General features: G+C 26.0%; 1 protein-coding gene across 4 annotated transcripts in view; it reads right to left on the bottom strand.

Annotated features, from left to right (window-relative positions):
* Positions 1-16,581, bottom strand: part of LOC101211703 (calcium-transporting ATPase 8, plasma membrane-type) — a 34,074-nt gene extending 17,493 nt beyond the window's left edge. For 2 of the 4 annotated variants that reach the window (XM_004150339.3, XM_011650665.2), the window contains exons 1-4: positions 16,442-16,581; positions 5,880-5,954; positions 3,770-3,810; positions 709-813 (exon numbers count right to left, since the gene is read on the bottom strand). The gene's annotated coding sequence lies outside the window, so the exon portion shown is untranslated. Of the gene's footprint in view, positions 1-708; positions 814-3,769; positions 3,811-5,879; positions 5,955-6,064; positions 6,084-6,740; positions 6,856-16,441 lie in introns of those variants that run through there. The other 2 variants (XM_031880676.1, XM_031880677.1) reach the window with 2 other exon arrangements.
* Positions 16,582-16,993: the final 412 nt, after the last annotated feature.

Raw genomic sequence — 16,993 nt, 5'->3', positions numbered from 1 at the left:
AAGATTGTCTTTTATTAAACAATAAAAGCACACATATGATTTGAGGGATTTTGAACCTTGCAAGAAGGAGTTCAAAATCAGTCCCAAACAGAAAAACGTTAAGAAAAACTTCCATTTTTTTTTTCAATTATTATTTAAAACAATGTAAAATTAAAAGTTTTTTTTCATTGAATAGTTCTCTAAAATTTTAATTTATCCAAAATGTAAAATAAAAAATGCCTCATTTTCGAATTTTAGTAAACAAGTGGTATTATTAAAGTTGAGGTCGAAAGTTGGAACCTCATGTCCAAGAAAATATATATATTTGAGAAAACTACAGTCATAAGGTTTAAAAGAGAAACCCGCTTTGTGGCCGAAGTTTTGGGTTGTTTTGCAAGTCAAAATGAAGTTCCGAGTCTTTTCCATTTTTCAAACCTCCAAAGAAAATAAAAAAGAGCACGTCGTTTTGTCTCCAACGTTCTTAAATCACTCGTTCCGCGTAACCGACCAAAAATCCTGCCGACTATGTCGGTTCTAATTTATATATATAAACACCATAAAATATCTCAATAAACCCACACTCATGTATTTATTATTTTTCACTCCGCTTTTATTTATTTCAAAATATGTAATATATATTTGTTTTTTAAATTACTTCAAGAACAGGGAATATATTTATAGGATTTATAAATAAATAAAATAAGAAGGGTTGTGTTTAATTCGGTTTACCTGGTAAAGGCGGTGGTAGGTGCTGGGCGTCCTTCTGTGTTCACCGTCAGTGTCGTCGTCGCCGTCTCAACTCCGGCCTCCTCGAAACCCAAACTTCTCTTTTTACTAAACAACTCGGAAGAAACGAACACAGAACACGCAAAGTGAGTGAAGGCTCCAAACAAATATTGAACTAAATAGTTGGGCCCACCACAGGGAACAAATTCCCTCTCCACATCTAATTAGGGTTTAGAATATTATTATTATTTATTCTCTTTCGTAAAATTTAAATTTCCATTTTTTCCTCCACAATTTTTTAATATTATATCCTTTTTATTCTTTTTAATATGGAAGACGTGGGAGAAGCATTACTTTCAAATCTTCCTTTACAATCATTTTTATTATTTCTTATCATTTTTTTATTTTAACTTTATTATTTTTATTATAATTTTCTGACGACAATTAACTTTACATTTCAAATACATATTATTATAATTCAAAATTAAAATAATATACACTTCAAACCCAAACTATTATATAACATAACAGCAGATAACATGTTGAGGAGGAGGATATCTTTAAATTATGTTTATCTCAAACGCTATATAATAAACACGCTAAAAAATGTTTAAAATATTCGACGTTTTACTGATGTAAAGAAATACCGACGATTTTCAGGTGATTTTTTTGGTAACGTAAATATGTAAATTTAAAATTTGCATAAAAAAATACATTTTTTAACTCGAGCAGAAGTAGAATTTAGGTAAAACAAAGCTAAATTTAATATATATTGTAATTTAATACTTCAAAATTAATACTAAAATATAAAAATCAATAATTAATGTGGGTGGTCACATGCCGTTGACTCTTTAATAAATCTGTCCTTAACTTAATTTAAATGTAACTAACGTGTAAAGTGCAAATCTATAACGTTCTTGTATTTATTATATTTTAAAATGTTCAATCATATAATATATCAATTCTTGTTTTTTAACTTTAGTTATTTATTTAAAAAATTTAAGACTTTTTAAATGTTTACAAGTATAAAATATTGTTTATAAACATACATTTAGTAAATTAATCCAAACACATTGTCTTGTTTTAACAATTTTAGTTAGTTTTGATTTGTATACTAATTTTAAATCTAGGATAAACGAAACTTGTTTCTGTTTGTTGGTGATGATATTGAGGAGGCTAGTCATTTTAGCCAAACCAAAATACTTCTTAAACTATATAAAAAAGATAAAAAAAAAAAAAAAAAAAAAAAGTCATACTTTCACAAAAATGTGCTTATATAAAAATGACCTATAATTATGTTAAGGGACAGATTGAATACTTTGATGCTATTTTATTATGTTTAATGTGAAAATATAATGTGGACAGCAAAAACACAATAGATAAAGTAATTAGGAATTTATTAATGATAATTAATATGATTACTATAATAAGCGGGAAAATGGGGATATTGGAGTGAAAGGGGAAAGAAGGAAAAAACGACGTGGCATTCTAATTTTAATCCACGTCCCCATTGCATCGACGATTAATTTTTAATTTTTAATGTTATTATTTTTTTAGTAACAAAAAGAAAAAGAAAAAGGAGTTGAAAGCATGACAAGTGGAAATGAAAAAAGAAAAAGGAAACACATGTAAGAAGCGTGAACGATTCTTAGTTGTTCTCCAACTATTTTTTAGCAATTTACAATTTCTTTTTTCCTAAAAAAAGGCTTCATTTATTTATTAGTATTTAATTTTGTTTTGTTTTACAATTAGTTTACGTAATTGCACATGTGGCCCCTCTACTTTTCTTTTTTCCTCTTTTTGCCATTTGTTTAAGATATATTTGACAGAGGAAGTTCTTCTCTGTTTTTTCTTTTCTTTCCTTTGAGAGAGAGAGAGGAAGGTCCGTAGAGTCGGCAAAGTGAGGTGTGAACATATTTAGCAGGAAAATTTTAGAGCAAAATATTATACACTTTTAAATCCAAAGTTTGTGTTTATTTGATCCTTATAATTTGGTAAATGGTTATTCATAATCCTTGGACTGTTAGCTGTGACGTGTAAGTTAAGTTAGCTGATTTTATATTCATGATTAGACAATTGTATTAGTTTTGTGAGGTGGTTTAGTTACCTATCTGTCTCTTCAACTTTTGTTCTTCTTCTTCTTCCTAACCACTATTGCGATTTTCCTTTCTCAAATCTGAACCACTCACTTCCCCCATATTTTCATCCATTTGTAAACACAGAAAACTTCCCTTTGTTTCTCTCTCTAAAAAATTGAACAAACAATCGCTTAAAAATGCTCTCTCTTTAATTAATTCCCAGTTTACCTTAACTCTCTAAAATGCTGCAGAAACAACACTATCTTACTGGTTTACTTTTCGTTTTCACGTTTTCAGATTCTATTGAAATTTTTGTGATTTTAGAAACCTCATCTTCCAAACGAGATGACACCGCCTCGATTTTCGAAACTCCTCAACTAGGACTACTTTTTTGGCCAATTCTTCCATTACTGCAAACAATCTTTTGCACAGTCCTTGGTCCTAAGCTGTCACGTGTCCTTGGTTGAAAAGGACACGTGAGGAACTAGAACAGAAAGGAGAAGGAGAAGAGACGAAGATGAATATATAACTAGCCACCTCAAAATTGGAATTAATAATAATGATCCAATTAATATATTTGTCAAGTCATTGTAGACACCACTTTTCGTTAATTGACTAACCTTCTTACGATGATAAAAAAAAAAGTAAGAACCAAATAGATGTTAAATTCAAACTTAAGGAGCAAAAATCGTACTAGTTTATTAATTTTAAAATAATTGCACTAAAATAACTAATATATTTTTAAAATTGAGTAAATAACTAAGGTCACTTTTTAAAAAGATTTCAAAGTCAATAGTATAAATAATTGTTTATGTTATTAAAGATTAGATATAGGGGTTTTTTCAAACACCATAATGAAAAGAAAAAAAACTTATATATATTAGTTTAGTATTTTGAGTTTTTTCTTTCTGGTTTTACTTTATAACAAAGGGAAATAAATTCAACTTTTTATCAAATTAGATAACTTAAACTTAATACAAGTTTACCTTTATTCAAATCACCCAGTCTTTATCTATCTTCAAAAACACTAAACCAAAAAGAAAGAAAGAAAGAAAAATCTTCATTAACAATATTTCAATAGAAAAATATATATATAACTTCATAAACAAGAAAAGTCACAAAGTGAAGTAGATATTTATATAAAAAAAATAATAGAATAGAGCAAGTCACGTATTAAATCTAAAATCATAGGAAAAAAACAAACATGCATAAAAAATTTTAACAACAGAAATATAAACATATATATATATAATAATAAATGATAATAAGAAAAATCAAATGAAATTTAATTGATTGGAGATTTTACATTTTTAATAAAGAAAAAAGGTTTTGGAAGATCTCGGGACAGGTGGAGGTACGATATTTGGGTACGGGAAGTTGAAGGAGAAATAACACGTGTAAAGTGCAAAAGAATATATAAATATATTTGTTCTTAATTAGAGGAAGTTTCGTGGAAAGTGGATGGATACATTGCTTATAACCGTCATAAAACGGGCAAAAACGTGACCGTTGCTACCCGCGTTTACACGACAATGACACGTTTCAATTATCTTATTATTTATTTATAATTATAACCTTATAAATGGATTCACATTGCTACATTACTATACTATTTTTATTTCTTATAACCCTAAACTTTCCAAATGGTTTAAAAATTTCTCATTAAAAATTTAAGTAACAAAATTGTTCAAATTTTATTTCAAAAACACTCTTACACTTAAAAAAAATTTAAGAAATACTTTCCTTACTAAAATTTAAATTGTTTTAGATTTATTTGATTATTAATATGGAATAATAGTTATTCTTCCAACATAGAGTTAATTATTAAATAAAAAAATGTATTTAATTATTAACAGGCAACAGTTTTAAAATATTTATGAAACTTTTAAATAGTCAAACAAAATTTAGAAGTATTTTTTCAACTTTTTAAAATTTTAAGAAGTATTTTTGATAGAAAGAACCGAGTGGTAGCGTTGTTTTTATAATTTAACCTATTTTTAATTATAGTTTAGCTTTTTTGTGTAAAACTAAAGTCAAAGTTTTAAATCTAAATCAAAAGATGTTTGGTTGTCTTTTCTCTATCACTTTATTTGATTCATTTTCTTTCTTTTCAATATAAAATTTAAGTATGCAAAAGAAATATTTTCCTTTGTCGGCTATTTTTCTCTATAAAAATGAAGAACTTCTCCAACTAAAACTAAAAATTATCTAAACATTTTTATTTAAGTTTTTTATGAACAAATCTATTTTAAGATGACTATTTTTAAATACAACATGAGTAGAAGGATTTTAACGTGGACAAGATTTCTATGTTCTCAACATAATTTTTCTTTTGAATAAAATTTAACCTCCTTCATTTTTAGCTTCGTTTTCAGTTGATTGTAAATATATGATAATAATTATTGTTATTATTATTTAAATTAAAAATTAAAAAATTTATATTTTAAAATAAGAAAAATTGCATTTGAATGACAAGAAAACATTTATAAAAAAACAATTCATACCACCTATTTTTAGATATGATAATCTGTTTTTAAATTTATTATTTTTGTAATTTAAACTATATTATCATAAATTATTTTGCTATTTTTGCAAACTTTCCTAAAAAAAAGTTATTTCTTTCATATTTTCCTTACGGACTTTTTGTTGTATTTTCTTGAAAAGAAAGGTATGATGTTGTTTATTCTTTTTATTTTGTATAGATTTTTAGGTAGTAATTATATAGTGAGATTGTTTGACGTATCGATAGAAATTTAATGTTATATACTTTTACGGTCTAACTATATTAGTACTATAACAAATAGGCATTTTGAAAAATAGCAAAAAATTAAAATTATTTATAAAATATAGCAAAATTCATTAAACTCTCCCTAGTCCATTTTGCTACATTTTTTTAAATAGTTTCATTTTTATTTATTCATAACAATTTTCCTAAAGATATTAGGTTATATTATGGTTGGAAGAATCTAACATTGAATTTGATAATATAAAAGCTATATTAAGTCGAATGCTTATCTAGAGATGAATAGGGGAAAAAAAAGATAAAAAATATATATAAACATATTGAAAAATGAAAGATGTGGAGGAGACGCTTACCAAGAAGCAACCACCCAAATAGACTATAATCTTGAACTTATAACTTCAGGCCAAGAAGCATCTTCACCTCTATCACTACATATAAGAGAATTTACAAAAATCATCGTTAATGTGTAAATAGTTACTTTAATTAAGAGATATTTTAGAGATAGAGAGAAGAGAAAGACAGAATGATGATATCGTACAACTTTTACTGAAAATAACACTACGACAAAAAGAAATAACTAAAACCATCATTTGATGTTAATTAGTTTGGATTAATGAATGTTAGCTAAGTAATGACTCGTTATATAATGTAAAATATATTCGAAAAATATTAGAAAATGGAGTGAATGAGGATTGATTCCGAGGTTATAAAAAGACAAGGGACAAAAAAAGAGGAAGGCATATTGGATTCTCCTCTTTGAATTTTAGGACAGAAAAAGAGAAAAAGAGATCAAATATCTTTTTTATTTCAAGAAGATTTTACCTTTGAATCGTTTGTGGGTATCAGATGCAAATTCAATGTAAAAAGAAGACAAAAATATATTCCATATTTGTAATGCCCATTGTTTTCAACATTATACATATGGAAAAATAATCAAAGTTGTTCCATTTAACAAATACATGTGCATATATATAATCAACACCATTAAGAATATGACATGTGTGTCGTAGTGAAGTTGATCAAATTACTAAAAACAATTAAAACCAATATCACAGTTATAAAAAGAAAAAACCAGGTTAGACATTTAGTAGACTATAATAATAATTATAAGTATTAACTGCAGTTTACTGAGATGAAGAAAATGAAAACAAATGTGTTTACAATGTACGTAGTTTAGTGGAGGAGGAGGAGGAGGATAAGCTATAGGAACAAACCTGAATGATTAAGGAGAAGAGGGGACGTACAAAACCTTAGAAGAAAGAAGTTACGATAATGGGAATGTTGAGTGTATATATATAGAATTCGAAATGTGCTCCTTTATTGCCAGGCTTTTCTCAAGTTTGCAAGCAAGAATAATTGGCTACCATGCAATGGAAGATAGTTCTATATTGATGTGGTGGCATCATTTGATTTTCTTCTCTTTTTACTCTCTTTTTTTTTCAATTAGCGTTACAACTACATATACGTCGAGAATCAGAATTAACGACCATTTTTCTCCTTTCTTATAATGTTCTACTTTAAAAATATTTAAAATGTGAGTAAAGTAAATACAATGACTCAGTTCGTTGAGGCTTTTTGAAAAAAAAAAGAACAAAAAGAACAAACATGATTAAAAGTTAATTATGAATGTTATCACATGTTTTTTAAATTATTTTCTTTTAAGAAAATATTCAATCTTTCTTCATCATCTTAAAATACATGAAAGTGTGATTTACCTTCTGCTATACTAGATATATATATATATTTAGAATAATCCGATCAACTATACAAAATTATTACATATTTAAATGAACAATAATAGTAATAATAAGTGAATGAATAATCCTCTAAGTGTTTATAAGTTTATAAAATTAAGAACTTGAAGGGATATGTAGAGAAATTATTGTATGTTTTAAGAATCAATTTGAACTGTCGCAGGAAAAAAATAATAAAATTCCAATACTTTTCTTCTTTTTCTATATATAATTTTAAATAAAAGGAACAACTGAACACACATTAGGTTTCTTTATAAAATTAAAATAAAAACTTTTTACTTTTACTTTTACTTTATTCTCTTCCTCTCATCTAAGAGAACATTTAATCTGGGTTTTGTTTAAAAATTAATTAAAGTTGGTATGAACACCACTTTCCATATAGTTGGTATGTTTTGCAAAAATGACAAAAGAAATAATAATAATTAAGTTTAAAACACACATATTTTATTATTTATCAAAATAGCAAAAAAATAAAATTCATACATATAAAAGGATAGATTTGATTTTTTTTTTGGTTATATTTGTAAAATCACAGACCATAAATACATCTTTACAAAATTGGTAAACTATTTGCCATACAATATAATTTCCCTTTTATTGTTCACTTTTCTTATTAACATTTAAATAACTCCCTAAGACAAATCTTTAAAACTTTAATTTTATTTTAGAATTATAATATTAAAAAAATCATTTCAGAATTTGATCAGAGAGGTTGAGTTGAAGTGTTTCTTTTCACAATAGGTGAAAATTATAAAACGAAAATCGAGAGAAAGTATAATTTTTTAAAAAATTATATAATTAAATTAAATAAAACTAAGTTATTATCGAAAGAGATTAATTTCTATAGTTTGTAAAACTTGACTTAGTTTTTAAAAACTATAAGTAAAATATGGGTAAAAGAATCTAAAAATTTTTAGGTGAAAACAGTGTTAATAATAAACGTTGATAGAATCCAAAATTTTGCTATAGTTCGTAAATATTTTAATTTATTTTGCTATTTTTATAAATATTTAGTTAATAAACTTAATTTCTAAAAACTAAATGATCATCCCATAAGGACTTAACAGTTTTATTTTAATTTTTAAAAATTAAGCTTAAAAACCTTACACATGAAAATTTTTAATATTACAAAAATATCGTACTCCTTTGTTTCCACTGTAAATTTGTATTTATAAATATTAGTGGACCTCACATTTTAATATCATTAAATACCAAATGTATTTCTAAAGGAACATATTAGTTGATGGAAGGAGTATGAAAATTTTCCAATATTCCAATACTAGAGATATATTGTCTTAGAGATTGTTTTGCACATTACTTCTAATAACTTTTTCTAATCTTGTTATCGACTTTATATTTTGAAAATCTAAACCAAATATTGATTTTTTTTATATATAAAAAATAGCAATTAGAATTAAGATGTTACTAAATGATTAAAACTATATGGTAAAAACTAAAAGCATGAAGAAATCAAAGAGCATTCCATTTTATAAAAATGAATAGCTATAAATTATGGCCTTATTAACTAATATAATCATCTCCCCTCCCATATCGATGACACGTACATGCATGCTTTCTACGTATGAAAAGTTATTAATTACGAGTGTGTTTGGTTTAGATTCTAAAGTGTAATTTTGTCAAAAAACTATTTTTAAAAAATTGGTAGTGTTTGACAAATTAAAATAATGCATTTTTTAAAAATTCATTTATAAAATAATCTATTTGGGAGAAATCTTTAAAAACCAAATTCACATATAAACACTTGTAAAAAAGTCTAACCAAACATTGACATTTTGTTGTTAATTCAATCCAAACAAACCCTACATTTGCAAAAACCTCAATCAAGATTATTATTTTTTCTTTTTGCTTCGGTTTCACCTTGGCTTGACATAAAGGTCCAAACTTGGTGTTAGGAATATAGAAGGAGTTGGCAGCACAAGGCTTGCGAAAGTGACCTATTCTGATATTATTTTAAATCACCGATTCGGGTGGATACAAATTTAATATAATACTCAATAGAGGATTCCAAAGTTTAAGGCTTGGATAAAGCGAAAGTGAAGAGAATGAAAGGAAACTTGTTCGTGTCATTAAACCGCATCATCCATCTAATCAAATTTCTTGTTTAAATGTTATTTTTAATAGAGAGATCTTTTAAACCTATTCTACAAAATTTGAAGACTAAATTGGCTAATTTGAAACATCAAAGATTAAATGCAGACAACCAAAATGATATATATATATATATATATATATATATATATATATTTTGAATAATAACGAATCAATCAAATATAAGTTATGATGGCAAATGAAATCAAAGCAAGATAATTAACATAAAGTTTTTGACCAAAGGCTTAATATAATTGAGAGATTTTGTCTATTCTCAATTTGTTGCATGATTAATGACAAATTCTTGAAAATCAAATGAAATCTAACTTTGTGCTTATGTTAAAGAGTATTATCACGATTCTTATTTTTACTCACTCTTTGTAATGTTATCATAAATATTGTGCTTACATGGAGAAAAATGAAATACCGATAGACAATATATGACCATTAAGATAGGGGTACGATAGATATAGGTCATCCTTAATGCATTAGTGTGTAAAAACCTTGTAATGCACTTTAAGCAAGCAGAATGTAAGATTTGATATGCTTTCTTTACAAGCATGTCATTAATCACGTAGAAGACTAAGCATAGGTCATACGTATAAAAGTCTCGAGATAATTTCATAATTTTCGTTAATTTAACATAATTCAACTAACACAAACTTATGTTTATAACTTGCGAAAGTGAACTTAGCTCATAGTTAACTGACGTGACCTAATATTCTTGAGATGAGAGGTTCGATCTCCCATCCCTACAATTTTTATACCAAACAAAACTTTATACTTATAACTTTGAGATACGAGATTCAATCTCCCAAAAAAACCTCAAACCCTCGTATATTCTAACTTCATCAAAAATAAAAGTACCAAATAGTAAATAAAGAAAAAAAAGCAATTTATATTTAATTATTTCTAAAAGCCATGTTTATATTACTTTTACCTTTCAATAAAATCTTACCAGATTGCATCTTTTGACAATGCACATAATTTTAAAGTGACAAATGAATGTAAAAGATATATATAGTCAACTATATCTTATCATCAGTCCAATAACCAATAAACAAAGATGAAAATTCGTCAAAAAAAGAAAAAGAAAAGAAAGAAAAAGGAGAAAAAGAAAAGCAAAAATTGAGAAAGATTTCCAAATGGATAAACTAATGTATGGAAGAGTCAGTGGAATTTTTTCTAAAATATAAGTTATAATAAGACTTTGAATTCATTGTTGACAAATTGTATTAGATGATAAATTTTTTTTTTCAAAAACAATCTGATAGTACATTTTTTTCATATTACAAATTTGACAAATATGACAGTAATTTACTATTTTTGTAATTTTAAAAATGTAAGTGACATAAACTCTGTTTTTTGCGATACACATTCCACGAAATCTTAAATTAAAAATTTTAAAAGTCTAAAAAAAACAAGTTTTTTTTTTTTTTTGTTTTAAACTTGATTATCCAAAACTTATATCTTACATTTTTTATATTATTTGTCGCATCAATTATCAAATAATACTTTTATTCGAAAAACTATAAATTAAATAGAATAATTTTGTTGTTTCCCATATTTTTCTACCCCAATTTTGGTATTGTTTAAGAGAAATGAGAGGAAAAAAAAAAGAGAGCATCTATCCAAAAATCTTTGATGACATGTTTAATGGTTGTGTTTTATGATTTTAGATTCACTAAATTCAACAAACACGTATTTGATAGATAACTTGAAATTTGTTTTTGGACTCGGTGATTCAAACAATGTAAACATTGAAAACATTATTTATATAAAGGTAAAAAGATTTAGAAATACAATATATGTCATGCTACACTACAAGAAAAAAATTATTTCTTGACGCATTCAATGACCGTCGGGAGAGAAGAGCGGGTTAAAAGAAAACGTATCTCTCGACGAGCTAAAGCACGTGTTAAGAGATCAACTCCCAATGAAAATTTTTCGATCAATCTTTTAACGATAAAGGTACTGTCGAAAAAACGTAATTTCTTTTACGATCTTCAATGATTTCAAAATACAACACAGTAATCATTGTACAATTTTTTTAAAAACATAGAACATGTTCATAAATATATTAATAATAGCGTATTCTCAAGTAATATTTAATAGGTAACTATACAATTCATTTTATGATTTATAAATTAGTATACCAAACACATTTTAAAATATTGTGTAAAATTAGAATTCAAATGTGATATCAAACATATTTGTATGCATAAATTACGCATAAAATACAAAGTTGTTTTACGCATAAAATGTATAAATAATTGCTTCCAATAACTATACAATTCAACGAAATAAAAAAGTGAGAAATACAAAAGTGAACTTAATTCAACGATATTTGTTATTACTTTTTTTCTTTAAAAGTAAGACACGTCTTCAAATATGGAATAAAAAATATTTAAAGGCAACTTTTTACCCACAAGTTTTTTCCATAGAGAGAAATGAAAAGAAAAAACAACAAAACAATAAGAAAACGTGAATTTTGTTTATTTATTTATTTTCTATCAACTCCATTTCCGTAAAAGTAAAAGCTTTAACCAAACGAATATTAAGGAAAACAATGTATAATATTTAGATTTTGGAATATTTTCAAATTTAAAGCTTTAACCAAACGAATATTAAGGAAAACAATGTATAATATTTAGATTTGGGAATATTTTCAAATTTATTTAAGCGTTGTTTTTATGAAATTTGATGCTAAGAGAATTGGAACCCAATTTAGGAATTAAAAGAAAAATAAATTAGCAAAATAAACAAAAAAAAAAATAATGAATCATATTGATCCATTTTTGAAAAAAACTTTCACAAAAAAGGACAAACAAACTTAATCTCATCACAAATGTGTAAGTCATAACCAAATTGCTAACAAAAAAAATTTAGAAAAAAATAACTCATAACATATTTTTTTTTTGCATATTGCAAATTTGGTAAATATGACGGTTATCAAATAATAATATGACGGTAGTCAACTTTTAAATTTATTATTTTTGCAATTTTGGAAATATAAATGACATGAACTCTATTATCATAAATTTTTTTGCTATTTTTGCAAACTTTCCATTTATATATATGTGTATATATGTATGTAGATTCTTTAAATTCATGAGTGTATTGTGCATCTCAACTAATTATCAAATTAATTCTAGGTAGGTGACCACCATGGATGAACTCCATGATCTCTTAGTTAGTTATTGAGACTATGTCTTTTTTCTTTATCACTGAATCAACCCATGACAGTTTAGAGTTTGGAATATGTTAAAAAAAAAAACAAAGGAGAAATGTTAACATGAAACCCTAACCTTTTAAAAGAAGAATTAAAATAATCAATCTTAAATCATATAAATAAAAATAGTAGTCTCTAAAAAAAACCTACCAAATAGAAAAGAAATCATATGTACTTTTTTCTAATAAGTAAAGAAGAATGGATAAACATTGAGTCACGTAAAACCACTTATATATTTAATAAAGACCTAATATGATATATTTGAGGTTTAGATGAGACAACTCCAAAAACTTTACTCATATAAATCAATATTTACCCTTGCTCACTCCACTTAAACAAAGTGAGCTTAATAGATTTTTTTTTAAAATTACAAATGTGGAGATGATTTAAATCAAACATATGTCGATAATTAGTACATACCCATGCTAATTGCACTAAACTCATGTTCGCACGATATATTATGGGTTAGTTATATTCATATGTTTATACTTTAATAAAGTTTATAAAGCTTTTCATTTTCAAATATAGTAAAATAAACAAAAATATCTACCAACTATGACAAAAAATTGAATTATATCAATAATAGAAACTAAAAAACTTCTCTTACTGATGCATATCGGTATCTATTAATATCTATTACTGATAGAATTTGAAATTTTATTTTATGTTGTAAATATTCGATCACATTTGATGTTTTTAATAATTTTTCTTTTTTATTTAAAGTAACTTAATATTTTTATACGACATCATAACGTTTAAACGCAATATTTTATTCCTTAACTTAATTATGAAACAAATACTCTTTTATGTGATTGATCATAAATTCTTTCATTACTTAAAAAAACGTATTAAGTTTAAATTTAAACTGTTATGATTTAATTTTTTTACCAAATGATACATTATTGATTTCAGATTAAATGTTATTACTAACTAAATACAGCCCATTAATGACATATATATGAAAGTTTGGTCCATTTGCTATATTTGAAAAATATATATTTCAATCATTTTGTCATTTAAATAATTTCTATATATGATTTTTCTCATATTAGGATGTGGCCTTTTTTTTTTTAAAAAAATTGTTATTATGACTATTATGACTATAATTCAAATCTCAAGATATTGATAATACACATTCATATGAGATAAAGTATAATTTTTGAGAAAAATGAAAACAAGAAACCAAAATTTAATGCCAATTTTAAAACAACGTAATTAAAAAAATATAGTTTTTAAAAATATTATGTTCCTAGAATCTTAGATTTAAAGCAACAACAAAAAATAAAAATTTTTAAATCGTGGAACATGACTAATCACAACAAAGATGAAGTGTGTAATAAAAGTTGCTAATCACCCTGGGATTTTCATTTTTTGTATAAATATTATTTACATAATTTCCTTCTCCTAATTTTGTGATTCTGGGTTTTGGAATTGATTTTTTTTTTCCAATTTGAGGTTTTATACTTTTAAAATTAATTTTTAACAAAATAAAAAACATTGATGCAATCACGTCTCATTATTTGGCCAATGGTTGGAATTAAAGTGTTAAATATTTAAATGCTTAAATTTGTAAGTTTTGGTATTCAAAACTATCATACATTTCATATTTGTTCTTGGTATTAGACATGGTTTGTCACTCCTTCTTATTCTTTTTCTCTTCTAGATTTCTTCCTCTTCTTTTAGATTTTTTCTTATATTTTTAAACGATTTATTCTTCCATTTCATTTTTACTATTTCCAGTAAGATTTTTTGAAATTACTTCATCTTTGTCATATTCGAGAATATCAAGATTGTCTAAATATCATTTTGACATGATCTAAACAATCGTTTACCATGATCAACACGATCGTTTAAATTTGAAGTTATTTTCCTATCGTTTAAAAAGAACTATACAATCATGTTGATATGATCTAAATGATCACTTACCATAGTCAACATAATCATTTAACAAATCGCTTACCATAATCAACATAATCATATTTTCATGATTAACATAATCATTTGTCATCAACACGATCGTTAAATTTGAAGCCTTTTGCCCCATCATTAAAAAAGAACTATACGATGGTGTATCATGATTGTAATACACAATCTTTCAGAAGAAGCTTACTAGTGCGCATGTGGTCGATTAATCGTGTGTTGATTAAAACATTTTTGGTAATTTTCATTTTGGGCCTGTGGGTTTTTTTCTTTTTTAGAAAGGTTATTTTATCATTGTCTTCAAGTAAGTGAAGTTTGTAAGATGGGATATTTATGTAGGTAGCAGTGATATTTACGTAGGTAATATGGGACTTTGGTTGGTCAAGTAGACCTTTTCATATTTGGAGAAGTTGGTTGTGCATTGGTTGGGGGAATAATGAGTAAATAGTTTTGTGCTGCTTGTTGGGTTTCAAGTGAGGTATTGTCACATTGTTGGTGGGTATCATTACTTTGCTGTTAGATGGGGGAGTTAATGTCTCCTTCAATAGGATGGCTACTTTCGGTTTCCACTTAAGGTTCTACAGTGAATTCAAATACAACATGGGTAATAAGCTCAGGGAATGGATCAACAAGAGAATCTTTTGGAGTAATGTGTTTGAAAAGAAAATACGTGTTCGTGAAAAATGACATCTTTGGATATAAAGAAGGTTTTCTTTTCAACGTCGTATAACTTGTACCCTTTTGAAATATCCCATGAAGACTGAGGTGGTTGCTAAGAATGATCAATATAAATACCCAGTGGGCTTATAGGTAGCGAGGAAGGAGTCATTGTAACAACCAATAAGAAATAACAAGAATTTTTAAGAAAGCAACTAACTCTTGTTATATCCTAAAGCTTATTATTTGACGTTTTGAACGACAAAGTATGAAAGTCGCACTGACTAATTAGCAAATCAAGATTTAGGGTCAATGTGAGACTTGGTGAGAGTAAGGGATGATACCTTAAAAAGATCGAAGTTATTTAGGGTCAATGTGAGACTTGGATCATAAACTAATTTTTGGAATAAAAGGGTTATGTTTGTCCCTTGGATATAGCTAGTAAACTAAGTATAGATGTGTTGATTATCTATTATTTTATGTCCTTTTACTTTTCTTTATTTATTTATCTATTGTTTGAGAAATAATAAACAAAGAATATGAAAGTCTTATTTATTTTTTTCTTCCATAATAACAAAGTTCAGCAATTAATATTTTAAAAAAACAATACTTTTATTAGGGCTAATATTTTTTTTGGGAGCAAAAACGTGATTGGTTGCGTGATGTAATAATTGTGTGGAGTATTTAATAGCTTTACGACATCGTTTTGGGCCACAGAAAGTGATGAAAACGTAGCCTCCCCTTCTTGGAAGTTAATACGAAATTTCCTCTCCATTACCTCTGTTTTTGTTTAAAGAAAAAAGGAAAAAGAAAAAAGCATCTTCCAAAGGAGAAAGTGAGTTTCTTCCTTTCTTTCTAATGGAAAATATTTGAAACTCTAATTTCATAATCCAAAATAATAAATGATCACCTTATCTTATGTTAGATTATGAATAGGTAAAAAGAAGAAAGAAAAAAGAAAGTAAAATCAGCATTTTGGTCGTGTTCTGATTTTGATTTATGTCCTGAAAATGGGATTTTTAGTTGGTGAAGTTTCTACATCAAACCCACCACTCATGATGATGAATCAAAAAGAAAAGAGATGGTGAAATTTATACTAACAACAATATTTATTTAACAAAGAAACAAAAACAAGATGATGAGGAAGAAAGAATAATAATAATAATAATAATAATAAATTGATAAAAAATGTGAGAAAAATAAAGAAAAGGAGTTTAGAGTTTGTGTGTTGTAATATGCTTACCTTGTGGAGGCAAAAACCCTCAAAGCAAGAAACAAATTTGATCCTTTTGCTTTCCATTTCATCAAGCAACCTATCTCCCTTAGCTTCTCTCCACATCCCTTTTTTCAAGTTGGAAATTCCACAACCAAACTCACTATATATACAACCCTATGCATTTTATATATACAACTATATCCCCCATCTACTTTTTTTTTTTTTTTAATCATTTGGTTATAAAAAGAAATAGAGTTGTATTTCATGTTATATTTTGTCAAATTATATAATACTATTTTTTCCCAAAGGATACGTATTTTAGGGTCGGTTTGGATTAGGGGAGTTTGCAAAAATAGATTTTTTTTTTTTTATAATAATAGAACTCATGTCACTTTCATTTTCAAAATTAAAAAAATAACAAATTTAAAAGCAGATTACTGTCAGATTATCATCAGATTATTGTCTGATTACCGTTATATTTGCCAAATTTGCAATATGAAAAAAAAAAATGTTATGAGCTGTTTTTTCTTTTTCTTCTTTTGTCATCTAATGCAATTTTTTTTTGGATTATCTACGAGA

Source organism: Cucumis sativus, chromosome 2, assembly GCF_000004075.3.
Source record: "Cucumis sativus cultivar 9930 chromosome 2, Cucumber_9930_V3, whole genome shotgun sequence".
Classification (NCBI taxonomy): Eukaryota; Viridiplantae; Streptophyta; class Magnoliopsida; order Cucurbitales; family Cucurbitaceae; genus Cucumis; species Cucumis sativus.
The sequence above is the reverse complement of the archived record's forward strand: the minus strand, read 5'-3'. Positions and strand labels throughout refer to the sequence as shown.